Below are 17,236 nucleotides of genomic sequence, written 5' to 3' on the forward strand. Positions count from 1 at the left end.
AGAATTGCCAATATTGACTAATTAATATTAACAAATATTTAGCATAATTATTAGTGAAAAACTTAACATTAACACATCCCCTATAAATGCCACAACATGATACGGAGGAGGGATAACTATACAAATCGACAAAAAAATTTAAAATTAACATCAGAAGGGGTTTAATCACAAAAATCAACTACAGTATCACATACACTGCTACCACTAGCTTACCACTCAACACCCAACTTCTTCCTTAGCACACCACATTCAAAATAAAATACTAAATATAAATGATAAGTTTATTTATATTTGCGGTTCATTGTGGAAATATAGACGGTAATTTAAAGCTGCCATAAAAACTTTATAATTTTGAAACAAACAAAACATTATTCTTAGAAAATCATAGTTTTCACTAATGAATACATTTAAGATGAATTCAGGGGACATAAATACTCTTTTTCTGGTTTCTTTGGAGCTCGAAGTCAATGGATTGAACGGGATTGGTGAAAACTTTAAAATTTACGTCTTTGAAGCCTCATTCGCAATGGTAAATTACAGCATGAAGAAACGCCAATTTCCAAATCAAGTCTAATGTTTATAGCTTTATTTAGCCATAATTCAATTCCATCGAAATCTTCAAAGTTACTATAAAAACTAGGTAATTTACTGGTTTAATAATTTAAACGAACACTCAAATCTGCTCTCTAAAACCAGCTTATCATCCTACTTATCATCTTATATCGACCATATTATCTTATATTTTTATCATCTAATATCAACCATATCATCTTATATTTTATCATCTTATTCTTCCAAAGTTTTCCCAACTACAGAAAAAACTGCCTTCGCTCTTCTTCTTCTTGTTATTACTAATAACTCTACAGAGGTAAGTGATGCTACTAATAACTCTACTCAGGTAAGTGATGCTACTAATAACGCTACTGTGGTATATTTTCTGTTTTGTAGCGGACTGAACCCCAGGCAGCGTTTCAAGGATATCAGAGCGGGTAGCCCTTAGATAAGACGCACTCAAAAAAAAAAGAAAAACAAAGGAAAACTTTCCAACTGGAAATGAGAAAGACGAGGGCATATTCTCTAAAAACATGGTATGGTTTTGCCGTATAGAAAGCTAAACGCTACCAAAGAATTTTTGACATGGATTAGCTTAAATTTTTTCACGGGCTTACTTTAATCAATCTATAGTCAAACAATTAACATCGACAGGGAATGTACTATGACCTTAAGAACTCAGAATAATAAATAAGTAGTGGTATGTATTATCCAGGAAAAGTTTTTTTTAACATTGAGCGTGAAGCCAAAAAAAAACAATAGTAGCTTAAAAAAGAAAAAAATAAATTTGATAAATAGAATAAAAAAAATATCATAACAATTTATACAATTGTTATTCCATGAAAAAACTACGAAAGTAGGATATATATTGGTTTAGGAATATAGTCATATATAATTGGATATGCATTGTATATTTTGGTTTGATTTTTTCTTTTTATTCTTTTTCTGATTTTATAATTCTTCTTTTTCTTCCTACTGGCCGTAGATTCGTTGTTCCTCAAGATGTCCCCCTTTGGTTTTGTCGTGGTAGGCCATTTGGGCTTCAGATATTTTATTCATAATACATAAGGAACTTTGAAAATGTAAAAATATGTTCTTTTTTAACGTTTCTAAGCTACAATTTAGCTTTAGATAAAATACTTAGAAAAACGAGGAAGAATTATTCTAGAATGCATTCCGAAATTGTCAACAACAATTAATTAAAAATATGGCTAATAGTCCGCGAAACGATATAAAGGGAAAAGAGGGTTTAAAAGAAGCTGTTGATGTCCTGTAAATTGATGATTACTTTCAGGCGTAGGGGAGAGGATTACTCAAATATCAGTTGAACCGTCCTTGGTGATTTCAGACAGTATTTACCCAGAAAAGTGAATTTCTTATTTTACTATAAATTAACTTTAAAGAAAGAACTACAAGAAATCCTTTCAAAAAGAGTTCTTCTGGATTTGATTTCAATGGAAGTTGAAACATGTTTTATTTTATTGGTAATGAGTACTTGGGAATGATTTATCAGTATTCCCAAGAAAGTACTTTTCTAAACTATTTAATAAAGACAAAAGTCGTCACAACTTTTCAAATTTCCGATTGTTCTGAAAAAAAAAAAAAAACACTTGAAGAATCAATCCTTTACTACCAATCTTTTTCCAGGAAAATAGAAATGTTGTCCTATGCTCAACCTAGGCTACTTGTTTTTTTTTTTTTTTTTTTTTTTTTTTTTTTTTTTTTTTTTTTTTTTTTTTTTTTTTAAGTCAACATTTTTTCATGAGAACTATTCGATTTCGCAAAAAGAGGTTGACTGAATGAGCCGTCTGTTGGCTTACCACTCCGGTTAATGACGCTGTTGATAGTAACCTTGAAGCTCTCTCAATCTTTAAGGATATTAAACAAAAAACAAGTTTTTTTAATTGCGAGTAAGGAGCGACGTTAAAACTTAAAATGAATAGAAATTACTCCGTATATGAAAGAGGTTGTCCCCCCCACAACATCTCGCTCTTTACACTAAAGTTTGACTCTGTCAGAACTTTACTTTTTAAAACAATAAAATAATTTAGCGTAAAGAGTGAGGCGTTGTGGAGGGGACAACCTCTTTCATATACAGATTAATTTATGTTTATTTTAAGTTTTAATGTCACTCCTTACTTGCAGTTAATTTTTTTTTTAATCCAATTTCTAAACGTTTTTGAATTAATGCATGTTTTGATTTAGGCTCGCCGCACATGAATATATAAGTCAAAAATTGCATATTTTTTTTTTTTGCTAAATAGCCTTTTCATATATTTGATTGGATGATTTTGATAAAAGGGGGGAGGCCTAGCTGCCCTCCAATTTTCGGTTACTGAAAAATGCAACCAGATTTTTTTATTTTTTGTACAAAGATTTTTGTTAGTAATAAACACACATACATTACGAATTAACTTACGTAACGAAATTCTATATTTGTGTATTTTTAATTACGTATATGAGGGGTTTTGTACCCTCGTTAATACCTCGCTCTTTACACTAAAGCTTGAATTTTATCCCAAATCCTTAGGGATGATCGTTGAATAACAAAGACCTTAGAATAAATAGCCGAAATTGCTAAAAATACATAAACGTAAAGAGCAAGGTATTGTGGAGGAGACGAACCCCCTTTATACGTCATATTTTATGTTCTTTTTAAGTTTTAATGCTACTCATTACTTCCAGGTGGAATTTTTTTTAATTATTTTCTCAGTGTTTTTTTTTTAAATAATGCTACAAAATCCTGCGCCTCCTTCATGGAAATTCTCTCCCCTCATGATAAATTCTTCCATGGAAAGATCCTCCGAAGTAACCCCGGACCCAGTCCCATCCTAACGCGAAAAAGTCCCCCTGAAAACGTCTGTACACTTCCTAATAACCATTATTAAATGTAATCAAATGAAAAAAAAAAGATTTTTTAGCTGCAAGTAAGGAGCAAACAGAAATTATTCTGTTTATGAAAAGGGTTGTCTCCTCCTCAATGCCTTGCTCTTTACGGTAAAGTTTAACTCTTTTTCACAGCTCTACTTCAAAAAAAACTTTAGCATAAAGAGCGAGGCTTTGATGAGGGGATAACCCCTTTCATAAACGGAATAATTTCTGTTTGTTTTAAGTTTTAATGTCGCTCCTTACTTGCAGTTAAAAAACTTGTTTTTTTCATTTAATTTCTGAGGTTTTTGAATTAATGCATGTTTTGATTTTGGCTCACCGCACATGAATAATTAAAATGAAATTTGCATATTGACTTATTTTTTTGGCTAAATGGCTTTCTCATAGTTTTAACCGGATGATTTGATAAAAAAAAAGTGGAGGAGGAGGCCTAGTTGCACTCCAATTTTTGGCTACTTAAAAAGGCAAAATAGAACTTTTTATTTTTTTACGAAGGTTTATATTAGTAATAAATATAGGTAACTTACGAATTAACTTACGTAACGAAATTCTGTAATTGCATATTTTTATTACGCATATGAGGGGGTTCTCCCCCTCGTCAATACCTCGCTCTTTACACTAAAGCTTCAACTTGGTCCCAATTCTTTAAGAATGACCATTGAATCACAAACGCCGTAGAATAAATAGTTGGAATTACTAAAAATACTTTAGCGTAAAGAGTGAGGTATTATGGAGGAAAAAACACCCTTCCCTCATGATAAATTCCTCCATGGAAAAATCCTCCCACGTAACCCCTCCCCGACCACCCTTTAACGTGAAAAGTCCCCCAGGAATTTTCTGTACATGTCCCAACAACTACTACTTTGTGTAAGCGATGGTCAAAGTGTTTCACTTGCAGCCCCTCCCCCGGGGACTGTGGGGGATCCAGTCGTCCCAAAAGACATAATTATTAGGTTTTTCGACCATGCTGAACAAAACGGCTATCTCAAAATTTTGATTCAGTAGCTTTGGGAAAAAATGAGCGTGGGAAGGGGCCTAGGTGCCCTTCAATTTTTTGTTCGCTTAAAAAGGATATTAGAACTTTTAATTTCCGTTAGAATGAGCCCTCTCACGATATTATAGGACCACTGGGTCGATAAGATCACCCCTGGGGAAAAAGAAGAAAAAAATAATACAAAATAAAAATAAACACATCCGTGATCTGTCTTCTGGCAAAAAAAATTTACAAAATTCCACATTTTTGTAGATAGGAGCTTGAGACTTCTATAGTAAGGTTCTCTGATACGCTGAACCTCATGGTGTGGTTTTTGTTAAGATTCTTTGACCCTTAGGGGGCATTTCCCCCTATTTTCTAAAATAAGGTAAATTTTCTAAGGCTCGTAATTTTTGATGGGTAAAACTAAACTTGATGAAACTTATATATTTAGAAGCAGCGTAAAAATGAATTTATTAGATTTTTGGTTACTATTGAGGCGAGTTGCTCCTTACTGCAGTTCGTTACCACGAACTGTTTGAACAATGGTCAAATTTTGTAACTTGCAGCCCCTCCCCCAGGGACTGTAAGGGATTACATCGTCTCCAAAGACATAGTTATAAGGTTTTCAACTAATTTGAACAAAACGGCTATCTCAAAATTTTGATCCAGTAGCTTTGGAAAAAAAATAAGCGTGGGAGGGGGCCTAGGTGCCCTCCAACATTTTTTGGTCGCTTAAAAAGGATATTAGAAGTTTTAATTTCTGTTAAAATGAGCCCTCTCACGACATTATAGGACCACTGGGTCGATACGATCACCCCATGAAAATAAAATACGCATCTGTGATATGCCTTCTGGCAAAAAATAAAAAAATTCCATGTTTTTGTAGATAAGAGCTTGAAACTTTTACAGTTGGATTTTTTTGATAGGCTGAATCTGACGGTGTGATTTTTGTTAAGATTCTATGTCTTTTAGGGAGTGTTTTCCCCTATATTCTAAATTAAGGCAAATTTTTTCAGGCTCGTAACTTTTGATGAGTAAGGATAAACTTTATGAGATTTATATATTTAAAATCATCATTAAAATACGGTTCTTTTAATGTAACTATTGGTACCAAAATTCCGTTTTTTTACGAGTTTCGGTTACTATTGAGCCGGGTCGCTCCTTAATACAGTTCGTTACCACGAACTGTTTGATTTCTAAAGCGTTCATTGTGGTAACCACGATATTTTACTAAGTGAACTAACACCGGCGCAGGAGCGTGAGTGCTGAATTTTACTTAATCTTAAGGCATCCTAATTTGGTAACTTTTACAAGGACATGATTGGCTTTTGATGAATTGGCTACTAGTTAATTTTTCGTGGTCATCCCTGGTTATTTAAGGACAAATATAAGTCTACAGTTTCTAATTCACTTGACTATGCAAGTTTTGTTTGTTTAGAGTACGCAAGTTTTTTTGGGGGGAAAGGCCATAAAAAGCTCAAAGGCCTCTTCATTATTATTATTATAGATCCGAGAAATTTCCCTATTAGAAAAAGAAAAGAAGGGGTGATGGATAAACGAAACAGAAGAAAGCTAATTTAAAACTATAGAAAAGAATGCAGAAAAACCAAATCTATCTACATGTCATCCAATGTTCTCCTATATTGAATTACAACAGATTCATTAACGAAGCATGTTTTCTAAGATAAAACCCCACAATCGTAATTGAAGTTTATCTTCGTTACATTCATCACAGAAAATTCTATTCTGACTATCTTTTTATCACAAGGTTCTATTCAGATGGATTTTCCCTGTTTACTAATTCAATAATTGATTTGATTAAAGGATTTCACAATGATAGAAAAGGTCATTTTGATTAACCAGATAAAAGGCTATAGATACCAGAGAAGAAAATTTGGTAGAAATCGAGTCATAATTGCCATATTTTGTAATTCTAGCAAATTAAGGATTATACTACCTTAAACATCTATGATTTTACGACTAGTTTCTAATTTAATACTGAAATAAACCTGGGCATATTGGGCTTTAAATATTCCTGTGCCAATTTTTTTTTTATATAGCAGCATTAAAGGAGGACTAACATCTACCTCACATCCACCAAAATGAGGATTTTTGCAATTTTATTATAATTGTCCCGTAAGACAATACAAAAAAAAACACAATTTATGTACTATGCATACGACAAAGCACGAATAACAATGTAGCCTTCGGAAGCTTTAGGGGATGGTAGCCTAACTCTTGTTTGTGGTAATTTAAGTTCATTTTAATTTTGACCGGAATATTCATTTCAATTTTTGATTGATTTAGGATTCACTAAAGCAGGTTCTGTTAACACTGTACTCGATGCAGTTATTAATTATGTTGCGAGAGCAACACTTTGGTTTTGTCCCGTTTTTTTTTTTCCTATGCCGCCGATCTCAGTTTATTACTGGAAACTGGAAAGGGTCTAACCTTTGCGGTTTTTACGAAAAGTGTGGACTTCAGGCTGGATTGATGAATATGACATTACATTTTGGAAAGCTCCAAAGAACTCTTGCCTGGGGCCAAAAAGGATGTTTTTTGCCTGTCCACGAGCCAGAGCCTATGGTGTGGGAAGTGAAGTGGAGTTATATAGCCTATGTCAGAGAGGAGTATCTAAAGTTGTGCAGCCAAGCTTTCGTTTCATCAAAGCATGTTCCTGTTTTCGAGTGGAAAGCTCCGTTCTAGCAGGCAAGCAGGCAGGCACCACTTTCAGATTGAAGATGGACTAAAATCTATAAGTGTTAAATATATGCGGCAGTTACCCCTCCCCACAGCCAATATATCTTGTTTGAGTGATAAACAGAAAAAATTACAGAAGCAAAAATGTGGCATTTTCCCACGGATCCCAAAGTGCTGCCATCTATTGTTTCTATCCATTTCTGTTCGTGATTTCGGCTGAGTTTATCATTCGATTTTTCGGACTTGGGATTAAGGTAGAGAAATGGTATCATATGTGCCAAATAAAGTTTAAAAGTTCTCTCATTGCTAAAGAAATTAGAGCTTATCCTTTGCTCCTATCTAAGTGGTGACGTTAGAAAGCCAATTGGAAAAAGTCCTTTTATCTCAGTTATACAGAAGGTTAATGCACAAGAATATTTATTTGTTCATCAAGTACCTCATAGCTCATACGAATACAACTGGAAGTTTGGGATTGATAACCAGTTTTTTTGGCCTATCTTCAGGACCCCTACCTTCCTCCCACAGCGAAACGTTGGATTCCTTTTACTAGGACACCGATGCCTAAAGGCTAAGAGCCAATCACCCACTCTATGTCAAACAAGCCCCTTTTTTCCATTTTAAAATGTAAACAACTGGCAATTTGCATTATTTAAAGCACTTGCCCCCAATTCAATCCCCGGATGCATACTTATTGGACATTTCGAGTACTTCGAACAAGATGTTTATATTAAATGAGCCCCTTCCGAAGCCTTATGATAATTTTTTCATCGGATGCAGCCATAAGGAAACATTCTTGGCCTTTTTTTAGTACTTTATCGAGCCGTTTTGGGGGGAACCAGTATTTTTTTTCCAGATTTCCTTTTGCATTGAGTTGCATTAGTTCGACGACTTATGAGCTGAAGTTTCAAGTCGCTCAGGAAAAAGAAAGTTTTTTTGGCTCTTTTTTATCTTTTTATTTTGGAGAGGGGGAAGGAACTCTGCACCAGACTTTTTTTTTGTTCATTATGGTTTTATTGAGAAAAATACTTATGACTATAAGTTTCAAATTATTCAGCGACAAAAAGTGCCAATTGCCTTTGGAAGTTTCGGAGAACGACCGGAAGTTACTACGTTTCGTTAACACGAACTGTTTGATCAACTAAACAAGAGCTAATAGCTCATATAGCACTTGTGACGAGGTCAAAAGAACCAAGAGCTCATATGGTATGAGTTCTAGCAAAATTCTATGAATCAATACATAGCTTTAAAAGGAAAATCAGGGGCTTAATGCCGGTCAGGCTTTAAAATAAGAGCTCTGAGTCACGAGGTCCTTCTAAATATCAAAATTCATTAAGATCCAATCACCCACTCGTAATTTAAAAATACCTCAATTTTTCTCAGATGGTCAAATCGGGGAAAAAAGCTTTATCAAGTCAATTTGTGCAGCTCCCTGACACGCCTACCAATTTCCATCGTCCTAGGACGTCCAGAAGCAATAGATCCCGGTTACGTCAATCAAGTATCTAAGACATTTATAAACATTTTCCAAGATTTCCGGTCCTCCCCCCCCAAAAACCCCCATATGTCAACAGATCTGGTCGGGATTTCAAATAGGAGCTCTGAGACATGAGTTCCTTCTAAATATCGAATTTCATTAAGATCCGGTCACCCGTTCTTAGTTAAGAATACCTCAATTTTACAAATTTTTCCAGAGTAACAACCCCCAGCTCCTCAAAGAGAACAGATTCGTGCCAATTATGTCAATCTCGTATCTATAACTTGTGCTTTTTCTTCCCATCAAGTTTCATCCCAATCTCTCCACTCTAATCGTTTTCCAAGATTTCCAGTTTCCAAGATTTCTGTTTCGCCCTCCAACCCTCTATGTCCCCAGATCCGATTGGAATTGAAAATGGAGGATCTGATACATAAGATCCTTCTAGATATCAAATTTCATTAAGATGTGATCACCCGTTCGTAAGTTACAAATATTTTTTCTCTCATTTTTTCTAACTTTTCCAAATTACTTCCCTCCCCAACTCCACCAAAGTGAGCGGATCCGGTCCGGTTATGACAGTCACCTATCTTGGACTTGTGCTTATTCTTTCCACCAAGTTTCATCCAGATCTCTCCACTTTAAGCGTTTTCCATCATTTCCGGTCCCCCTGTCCCTAATGACACTGGATCCAATCGGGATTTAAAAAAAGAGATCTGAGTTTCACGGTCCTTCTAAATATGAAATTTCATTAAGATACGATCACTCTTTCGTAAGTTAAAAAAACCTCATTTTTTCTAATTTTTTAGAATTAACCCTCCTTCCCAACTCCCCCAGAGAGAGCAGATTCGTTCCGGTTATGTCAATCCCGTATCTAGCACTAGTGCTTAATTTTCCCACCAAGTTTCATCCCGATCCATCTACTCTAAGCGTTTTCCAAGATTTTAAGTTTTGTCCCCCAAATTCCCCTTCATCGGATCCGGTTGGGATTTAAAATAAAAGCTCTGAGACATGATATCCTTCCAAACATCAAATTTCATTAAGATCCAATCACTCCTTCGTAAGTTAAAAATACCTCATTTTTCTAATTTTTCAGAATTAACCCTTCCATCCCTCCTGACCCCCCAAAGAGAGTGGATCCGTTCCGGTTATGTCAATCACGTATCTGGGACTTATGATTATATTTCTCCATCAAGTTTCATCCTGATCCCTCCATTCCAAGCGTTCCCAAGATTTTAGGTCCCCCCAACTCTCCCCAATGTAACCAGATCCGGTCGAGATTTAAAATAAGAGATCTGAGACACGATATCCTTCTAACCATCAAATTTCATTAAGATCCAATCACTCCTTCGTAAGTTAAACATACCTCGTTTTTTTAATTTTTCAGAATTAACCCTCCTCCCCTCAACTCCCCCGAAGAGAGCAGATCCGTTCCGGTTATGTAAATCACGTTTCTAGGACTTAAGATTATTTTTACCACCAAGTTTCATCCCGATCCCTCAACTCTAAGTATTTTCCAAGATTTTAGGTTCCCTCCCAACTCCCCATAATGTCACCAGATCGGGTCGGGATTTAAAATAAGAGCTCTGAGAGACAATATCCTTCCAAACTTCAAATTTCAATAAGATCCGATCACTATTTCGTAAGTTAAAAATACCTAATTTTTTCTATTTTTTTAGAATTAACCCTCCTCCCCCAAAGAGCTCCCCAGCTCCCAAAGTTTCATCCCGATCCTTCCACTCTGAGCGTTTTCCAAGATTTTAGGTTCCACCCTCCACTCCCCCCCAATGTCACCTGATCTGGTCGGGATTTAAAATAAGAGCTCTGAAACACGGTATCCTTCCAAACATCAAATTTCATTAAGATGCCATCACCCGTTCGTAAGTTAAGAATACTTCATTTTTTCTATTTTTTCCGAATTAACAGGCCCCCTACTCCCCCCCAGATGGTCTACGGGAAAAAGACTTTTCTAATTTAATCTGGTCCGGTCCCTGATATACCTGCCAAATTTCATCGTCCTAGCTTAACTGGAAGTGCCTAAAGTAGCAAAACCGGGACAGACCGACAGAATTTGCGATCGCTATATGTCACTTGGTTAATACCAAGTGCCATAAAAAGGGAAGGGAAATCAGAATATAGATACTGAAGAATTATAACTCTTAACTAAAGGCAGCGCTAGAGCATTGCCTATGATCAAACAGTTCGTGGTAACGAACTGTAATAAGGAGCGACCCGGCTCAATAGTAACCCAAACTCTAGTAAACGGAAATTTATAACAATAGCTACATAAAAGAATCGCATTTTCATGCTGATTTTAAATATATAATTTTCATTAAGTTTAGACTTACTCATCAAAAGTTATGAGCCTGAAAAAATTTGCCTTATTTTAGAAAATAGGGGGAAACACCCCTTAACAGTCATATAATCTTAACGAAAATCACACCATCAGATTCGGCGTATCAGAGAACCCTACTGTAGAAGTTTCAAGCTCCTATCTACAGAAATGTGGAATTTTGCGTTTTTGCCACAAGTCAGATCACGGGTGCGTGTTTATTTGTTTGTTTTTTTCCCCAGGGGTAATTGTATCGACCCAGTTGTCCTAGAATGTCGTGAGAGGGCTCATTCTAACGAAAATTAAAAGTTCTTGTGCCCTTTTTAATTGACCAAGAAAATGGAAGGTCTCTAGGCCCCTCGGGGCCTATTTTTATCCAAAGTCAACGGATCAAAATTCTGAGACAGCCATTTTATTCAACATTGTCGAAAAACCTAATAACTATTTCTTTGGGGACGACCTACTTCCCCACAGTCCCCGTGGAAGGGGCTACAAGTTACAAACTTTGACCAGTGTTTCCATATAGCAATTGTTATTGGGAAGTGCACATACGCTTTCAGGGTTTTTTTTTGGTTGGGGGGAGGGGTTGAGGGGAAGGAGTTACGCGGGAGGAACTTTCCATGGAGGATTTTGTCAAAGGGGAAAAAATTTCCATGAAGGGGGCGCGGGATTTTTTAGCATTAAAAAAAAAAACAATGAAAAATAGAATATAAAAAAGTTTTTTCAACTGAAAGTAAGGAGGAGCATCAAAACTTGAAATGAACATTAATTATTATGCATATGAGGAGTTCACGTCCTCCTAATACCTCACTCTTTATGCTAAAGTAATTTTATTAATTTCAACTATTTATTCTACGGCCTTTGTAATTCAGCGGTCATTCTTAAGGAATTGGGACAACATTTAAGCTTTAGTGTAAAGAGCGAGGTATTGACGAGGGGATGAACCCCCTCATATTTGTAATAAAAACATGCGAATATAGAAGTTCGTTATGTAAGTTAATTCGTACGTTACGTATATTTTACTAATTAAAACGTTCGTAAAAAAAATAAATATCTAGTTGCCTGTGTAAATAACCGAACAATTGGAGGGTAACTAGGCCTACTCCCCGCTCCTTTTTTCCCAAAATCGTTCGATCAAAACAATGATGAAGCCATTTAGCCAAAAAAATAAATCAATATGCAAATTACGTTTTAATTATGCATGCACGGAGAGCCAAAATCGAAACATGCATTAATTCAAAAACGTTCAGAAATCAAATAAAAAAACAAGTTTTTTTTAACTGAAAGTAAGGAGCGATTGCAAAACTTTAAACGAACAAAAATTACTCCGTATACGAAAGGGACTGTTTCCTTCTCAGCGCCCCGCTCTTTACGCTAAAGTTTTTTACTGTTTTAAAAAGTAGAGTTGAGAGAAAGAGTTTAGCGTAAAGAGCGGGGTTTTGAGGAGGGAACAGTCCTTTTCTTATACGGAGTAATTTCTGTTCGTTTTAGGTTTTAATACCGCCCCCTACTTTCAGTTAAAAAACTTGTTTTTTATTTATTCAATACACTAAAGCTCAGCTATTGGGGCTCAGCTTAAAACTAACAACTCTAACTCAACAGTTTTTCTTATGTCTACGCATCCATACTCAGAACCGTGAGTTTAATGAATACATAAAAACATATTCCCTAGAAGAATTAAGCCCCTCCCATAGTTGACAATAAACTAAATATTTTAGTTTAAGATGAAACTACCAACTCAACAGCCCTACATAATTTACATTTTAAGCCAGTCAAGAGAAAACATGGCAATGAACAAATATAATAGAAATTCTCAATGATTCAAAATGGTAACGTAAAAAACAGATTCACTGGCAAAAAACAAGTCCATTTGTCAGTTGATAAGCTAAATACTGAGCTAGTCATTTAGTTAATGCGTTCCATATAACGTACTTTCACTTATAGAACTAGTTAATATAGAAATAGTTGATTATAAACTAAATGTCGAAACAGACGTTTGCTTAATAAACTAAATCTCTAGCTTAAGCTTCGAAGTACCTAACTCCAAATTCAGCAGCTCTACTAATTTACATTGAAGCCGGTCAAGAGAAAACAGAGAAATAACAAATACAATAATACTTCTGAATGATACAATATGGCATCGTAAAAAACATATTAGCTGGCAAAATTAAGTGCATTTGTCAGTTAATATATTAAATACGGACCGTAAAATTCACCTAACGGGGAACTTAAGCTACAACATAAAAAGAAGCAAAAAGTCTTTGGGATAAGCTTTATTGTAACAGCAATTTATAAAGATTGTAAAATAGATCTATACAACAGTGTTTTCCTCCAGTTTAGTAAACATAAAAATTTATGCTTTAAGGAGTTACAAATGTCGCAAGAAACATAAAAAGAGAAGTTTTGTTTTTCGAATTTCAAAAATGAGTAGAGTAAAAATTATGTGTGAGGATAAAAATATTCTTTCTGAAATATATAATTTTTGTAAGATGGCATAATAATTTGTAGTAATTTAAGGCATTCTCCAAACCCCATACGAACCTGCTCTTGATTTTCTCCTACCTTAAAATATCGATTTTTATGTTTACTAGACTGGAAGAAACTAGCGTTGCATAAATCTATACTTATACACCTTATAAATCTATCCTTATATCCTTTTACACTGCTGTAACTAATAGAGCTTTAATATAAGATCCACCCTACAGCCCCTCAAACCTCGCTTTTGGTCGTCTCCTACCAAAAAGTTCGCATGTGTCAAGCTTCAACTCCATTGGTCGAGCCTTTTAGGAGTGCATAGCGATAGAAATACATAGCAAACAAGAGCGACATCATGGAACATCATTACCAAGAATTTTCTTTTTAACACATTTTAAACTAGAGTATCCCCCCATTTTTCTTGTTTAGAACGATTGTTTAATGAATTCTGATTTCTCAAAAAGGATACTTGCAGTTACACCACTGACCCCTGTCCCAAACCAAATAGTCAGCGGAACCAGGACTCGGACCCCAACCCTGGTGGACGCCAGATTTTAAGTTCATTGAACTTTCCCAGGGAAAGGCCAGCATTACCAAGAATTTTGTTTTTAGCAGCATTTAAACTAGAGTACACCCCCTTTTTCTTGTTTAGAACGATTTTTTAAATGTATTCTAATTTCTCAAAAAGGACACTTACAGTTACACCACTTACCCAGTCCCAATCCAAATAATCAGCGAGATCAGGACTCAAGCCCCAGCCCTGGTGGACGCTGGATTTTAAGTTCAGTGAACTTTCCCAGGGAAGGGCAATCATTACCAAGAATTTGTTTTTAACAGCATTTAAACTATAATATTACCCCCCTTTTCTTGTTTAGAACAATTTTTTAAATATATTCTGATTTCTCAAAAAGGACACTTGCAGTTACACCACTGACCCCTGTCCCAAACCAAATAATCAGCGAGACCAGGACTCGAGCCCCAGCCCTGGTGGACGCAGGATTTTAAGTTCAGCAATTTTGACATTTCCTATAATTTCTTTCACACTTGTTCAAAACTTGGATCTCCAGTTCCATTCCACATTTTTCATTTTTGAATAGTTTGCTTATGACGACTGTGATGATTTTAGACGATGATTAAGCGCTCAGCTCGGACAAATTACGCACGGTGTGAGAGTCGATGTACTGTATAAATTCTTCTTCTGTCCTGATAATTAAGTAATAAGGCAGAGCAGGGGTTCTTATTCATGGTCATACCTACTAGAGGTATAAAACTAAATGGTAGTAATACATGAACCAATCTCTATGTATTAGTGATTTGCAACTGTTGAAATAGCTTATTTAGAGTAATTGCGAGAACATGTTTATTGATGGTTCTTACTCCAGAGAAATGAGTGCGTTCAATATTGAATAGCTGTGGGGGATTTAGATTCATCGAGGGGTCGAATGCACAGGCAGGTAGAGGCTGATTTTTTCCTTAAGGCAAAAAAGCCAGGAGATCTGTGGTCAAACTAGTCACCAGCAACAAAATAATCTGCTTTTAAGTTTGTCTTCCGTTTTCACTATTACGTCGTCTTGGCTTTTATTTCTAAACTTAGATTATTGTAAGTATAAACATACTAATTTCTTCCCGCTTACAAAAATGGAAAAAAAGGAAGTAATGAAAAGAAAAGAAAACGCAAATACAACATAACCACCTAACGACAGGACCAAAATATACTTATACTAGATGAGTTAACACAGAGGTTCCCAAACTTTTTTTCTCATAGAGCACTTTAACATTTTTTACTGGTTCCAGTGGACCCCTTTCAGCTACATTTCTAACATATTTCTAATAACTCGACGAAAATGTGAAGATCAGATCTACTTAAGGAAATTGATTGGTTTATTAATAAACTGACTGTGCAGTGAGTGGTCGTCAAAATGTAAGACTGACCAATCAAAAAATTGTGTCCATTCAACGTAACTTTTTGACATCTACTCACAGCACAAGGAACCAATACATTTTCATTTATTTTATTAGAAATAATTGGAATAAAAACAATAATAAAGAAGTATACTTGCTTGTGTTGTATTTATTAAAATAGGTAATTATTACACTTTTAATCAATAACGTAAAGTAAGTTCTACATTTCTACAATAACAATGACAAAATAGTCATATGTTAATGGGAAGGATTTACTTAATGAATTGACAGCAAATTATCAATATTAGGGTTTAATTTGGTTAGGAATAATAGCATATCTCCCCGCTCTATGATATTAAATCTGCTCTGTGATCTGCCTTCTGGCATAAAATACAAAATTCCACATTTTTGTAGATATGAGCTTGAAACTTCTACAATAGGGTTCTCTGAGACGCTGAATCTGATGGTGTGATTTTTGGTGCGATTCTATGATCTTTAGGGGTTGTTTTCCCCTATTTTCTAAAATAAGGCAAATTTTCTCAGGCTCGTAACTTTTGATGAGTAAGACTAAACTTGATGAAACTTATATATTTAAAATCAGCATTAAAGGGCCATTCTTTTGACGTAGCTATTGGTATTAAAATCCATTCTTTAGAATTTTGGTTACTATTGAGCCGGGTCGCTCCTTACTACAGTTCGTTACTGCAAACTATTTGAAAATCTGCTCCTTTTTCCGTTAAAAGGTTTCTAACGACACTATAACTCTTTTGGACAAGATATGACAAGAAAAACGCTATCTAAAGCTTTCTAGCAATCACCCACAGTCCGGAATATTTTGTGGGTATATCTGCCTGCAACCAGAATGTTTGATACCCTCCTTTCAGTTTCACCTTCAGCTCCTCATTAGTGCTAAGCTCGAGCAGCTCCTCTTGTAATATAACTATGCCCAATTCTGTTTCACTAAATGGATTTATGATCCATGGTGATATTTCCATCGTCAGAATATCTTCAAATCTGATTTTAAAGTTACCATTCAGGGCAATTAAATGTTGAAAGTATGTCTGAAAATCCCCATCAAGACATTCTACCTGTGACGAGTTTAAAACTGGGAAAATTCGCGCCGACTAATAATTTGCTTCATATATTTCAATTTTCCAAGAAAATCTGAGATTAGACCCTTTGCTTTTATCAAATTGAGACTACCCGCTTGTAATTGTATGTTAATGTCATTGAATTCTTTGAACAAATCTGTCAAATAAGCGATGTTTGCTTTCGAATTGATCAGTTCTCTTAAATCTTGATCTTTACTTTCCAGAAACTCTAATACTGATTCAAACATTGAGTAAAATCTAGTTAAACATGCACCCTCCGATAACCAGCTTACTTCAGTATGTAAGAGCAATCGTTGAAATTCTTCATCATTTTCGTCACACAATTGTGCAAATAAACGCGTATCCAATGCATTGCTTCTTATTTTGTTAACTACGTTAATCACAAACTGAAGTGATAGGTGCAATTTCTCGCTCAAATTTTTCGCTACCAGATATTGTCTGTGGATGACACAGTGAATTGCTGTTACCTCTATAATATTTTTTTAAGATGGCTTATTAACCCACTATATCGCCCGACCATGACAGGAGCTACATCTGTTGGGACCGAAATAACGTTTGTGAATGGAATCGATTTTTCCTTAAAAAATCACTCAGGACAATAAATATTGATTCACCTTTCGTGTCCGTCTTTAAAGTTTTCACGAATAGTAACTTTTAATGAATTTCTTGGTCCACAACAAATCGAACATACGCCAATAATGATGCTTCATTACCGGATAGGGTTGACTTGTCCAGTTGAATAGAAAATGGGTTGTTTGCAGATAATAACATAAGGAAGTTTCAATATCAGAGTTCATTTCATCAATACGTCTTTGTACAGTTTTGTT

General features: G+C 35.2%; 1 protein-coding gene across 1 annotated transcript in view; it reads right to left on the minus strand.

Annotated features, from left to right (window-relative positions):
• Positions 1–17,236, minus strand: part of LOC136026181 (large ribosomal subunit protein uL16m-like) — a 235,760-nt gene that overhangs the window by 118,036 nt on the left and 100,488 nt on the right. The window lies entirely within an intron of this gene.

Source organism: Artemia franciscana, chromosome 4 (genome assembly GCF_032884065.1).
Source record: "Artemia franciscana chromosome 4, ASM3288406v1, whole genome shotgun sequence".
NCBI classification, from domain to species: domain Eukaryota; kingdom Metazoa; phylum Arthropoda; class Branchiopoda; order Anostraca; family Artemiidae; genus Artemia; species Artemia franciscana.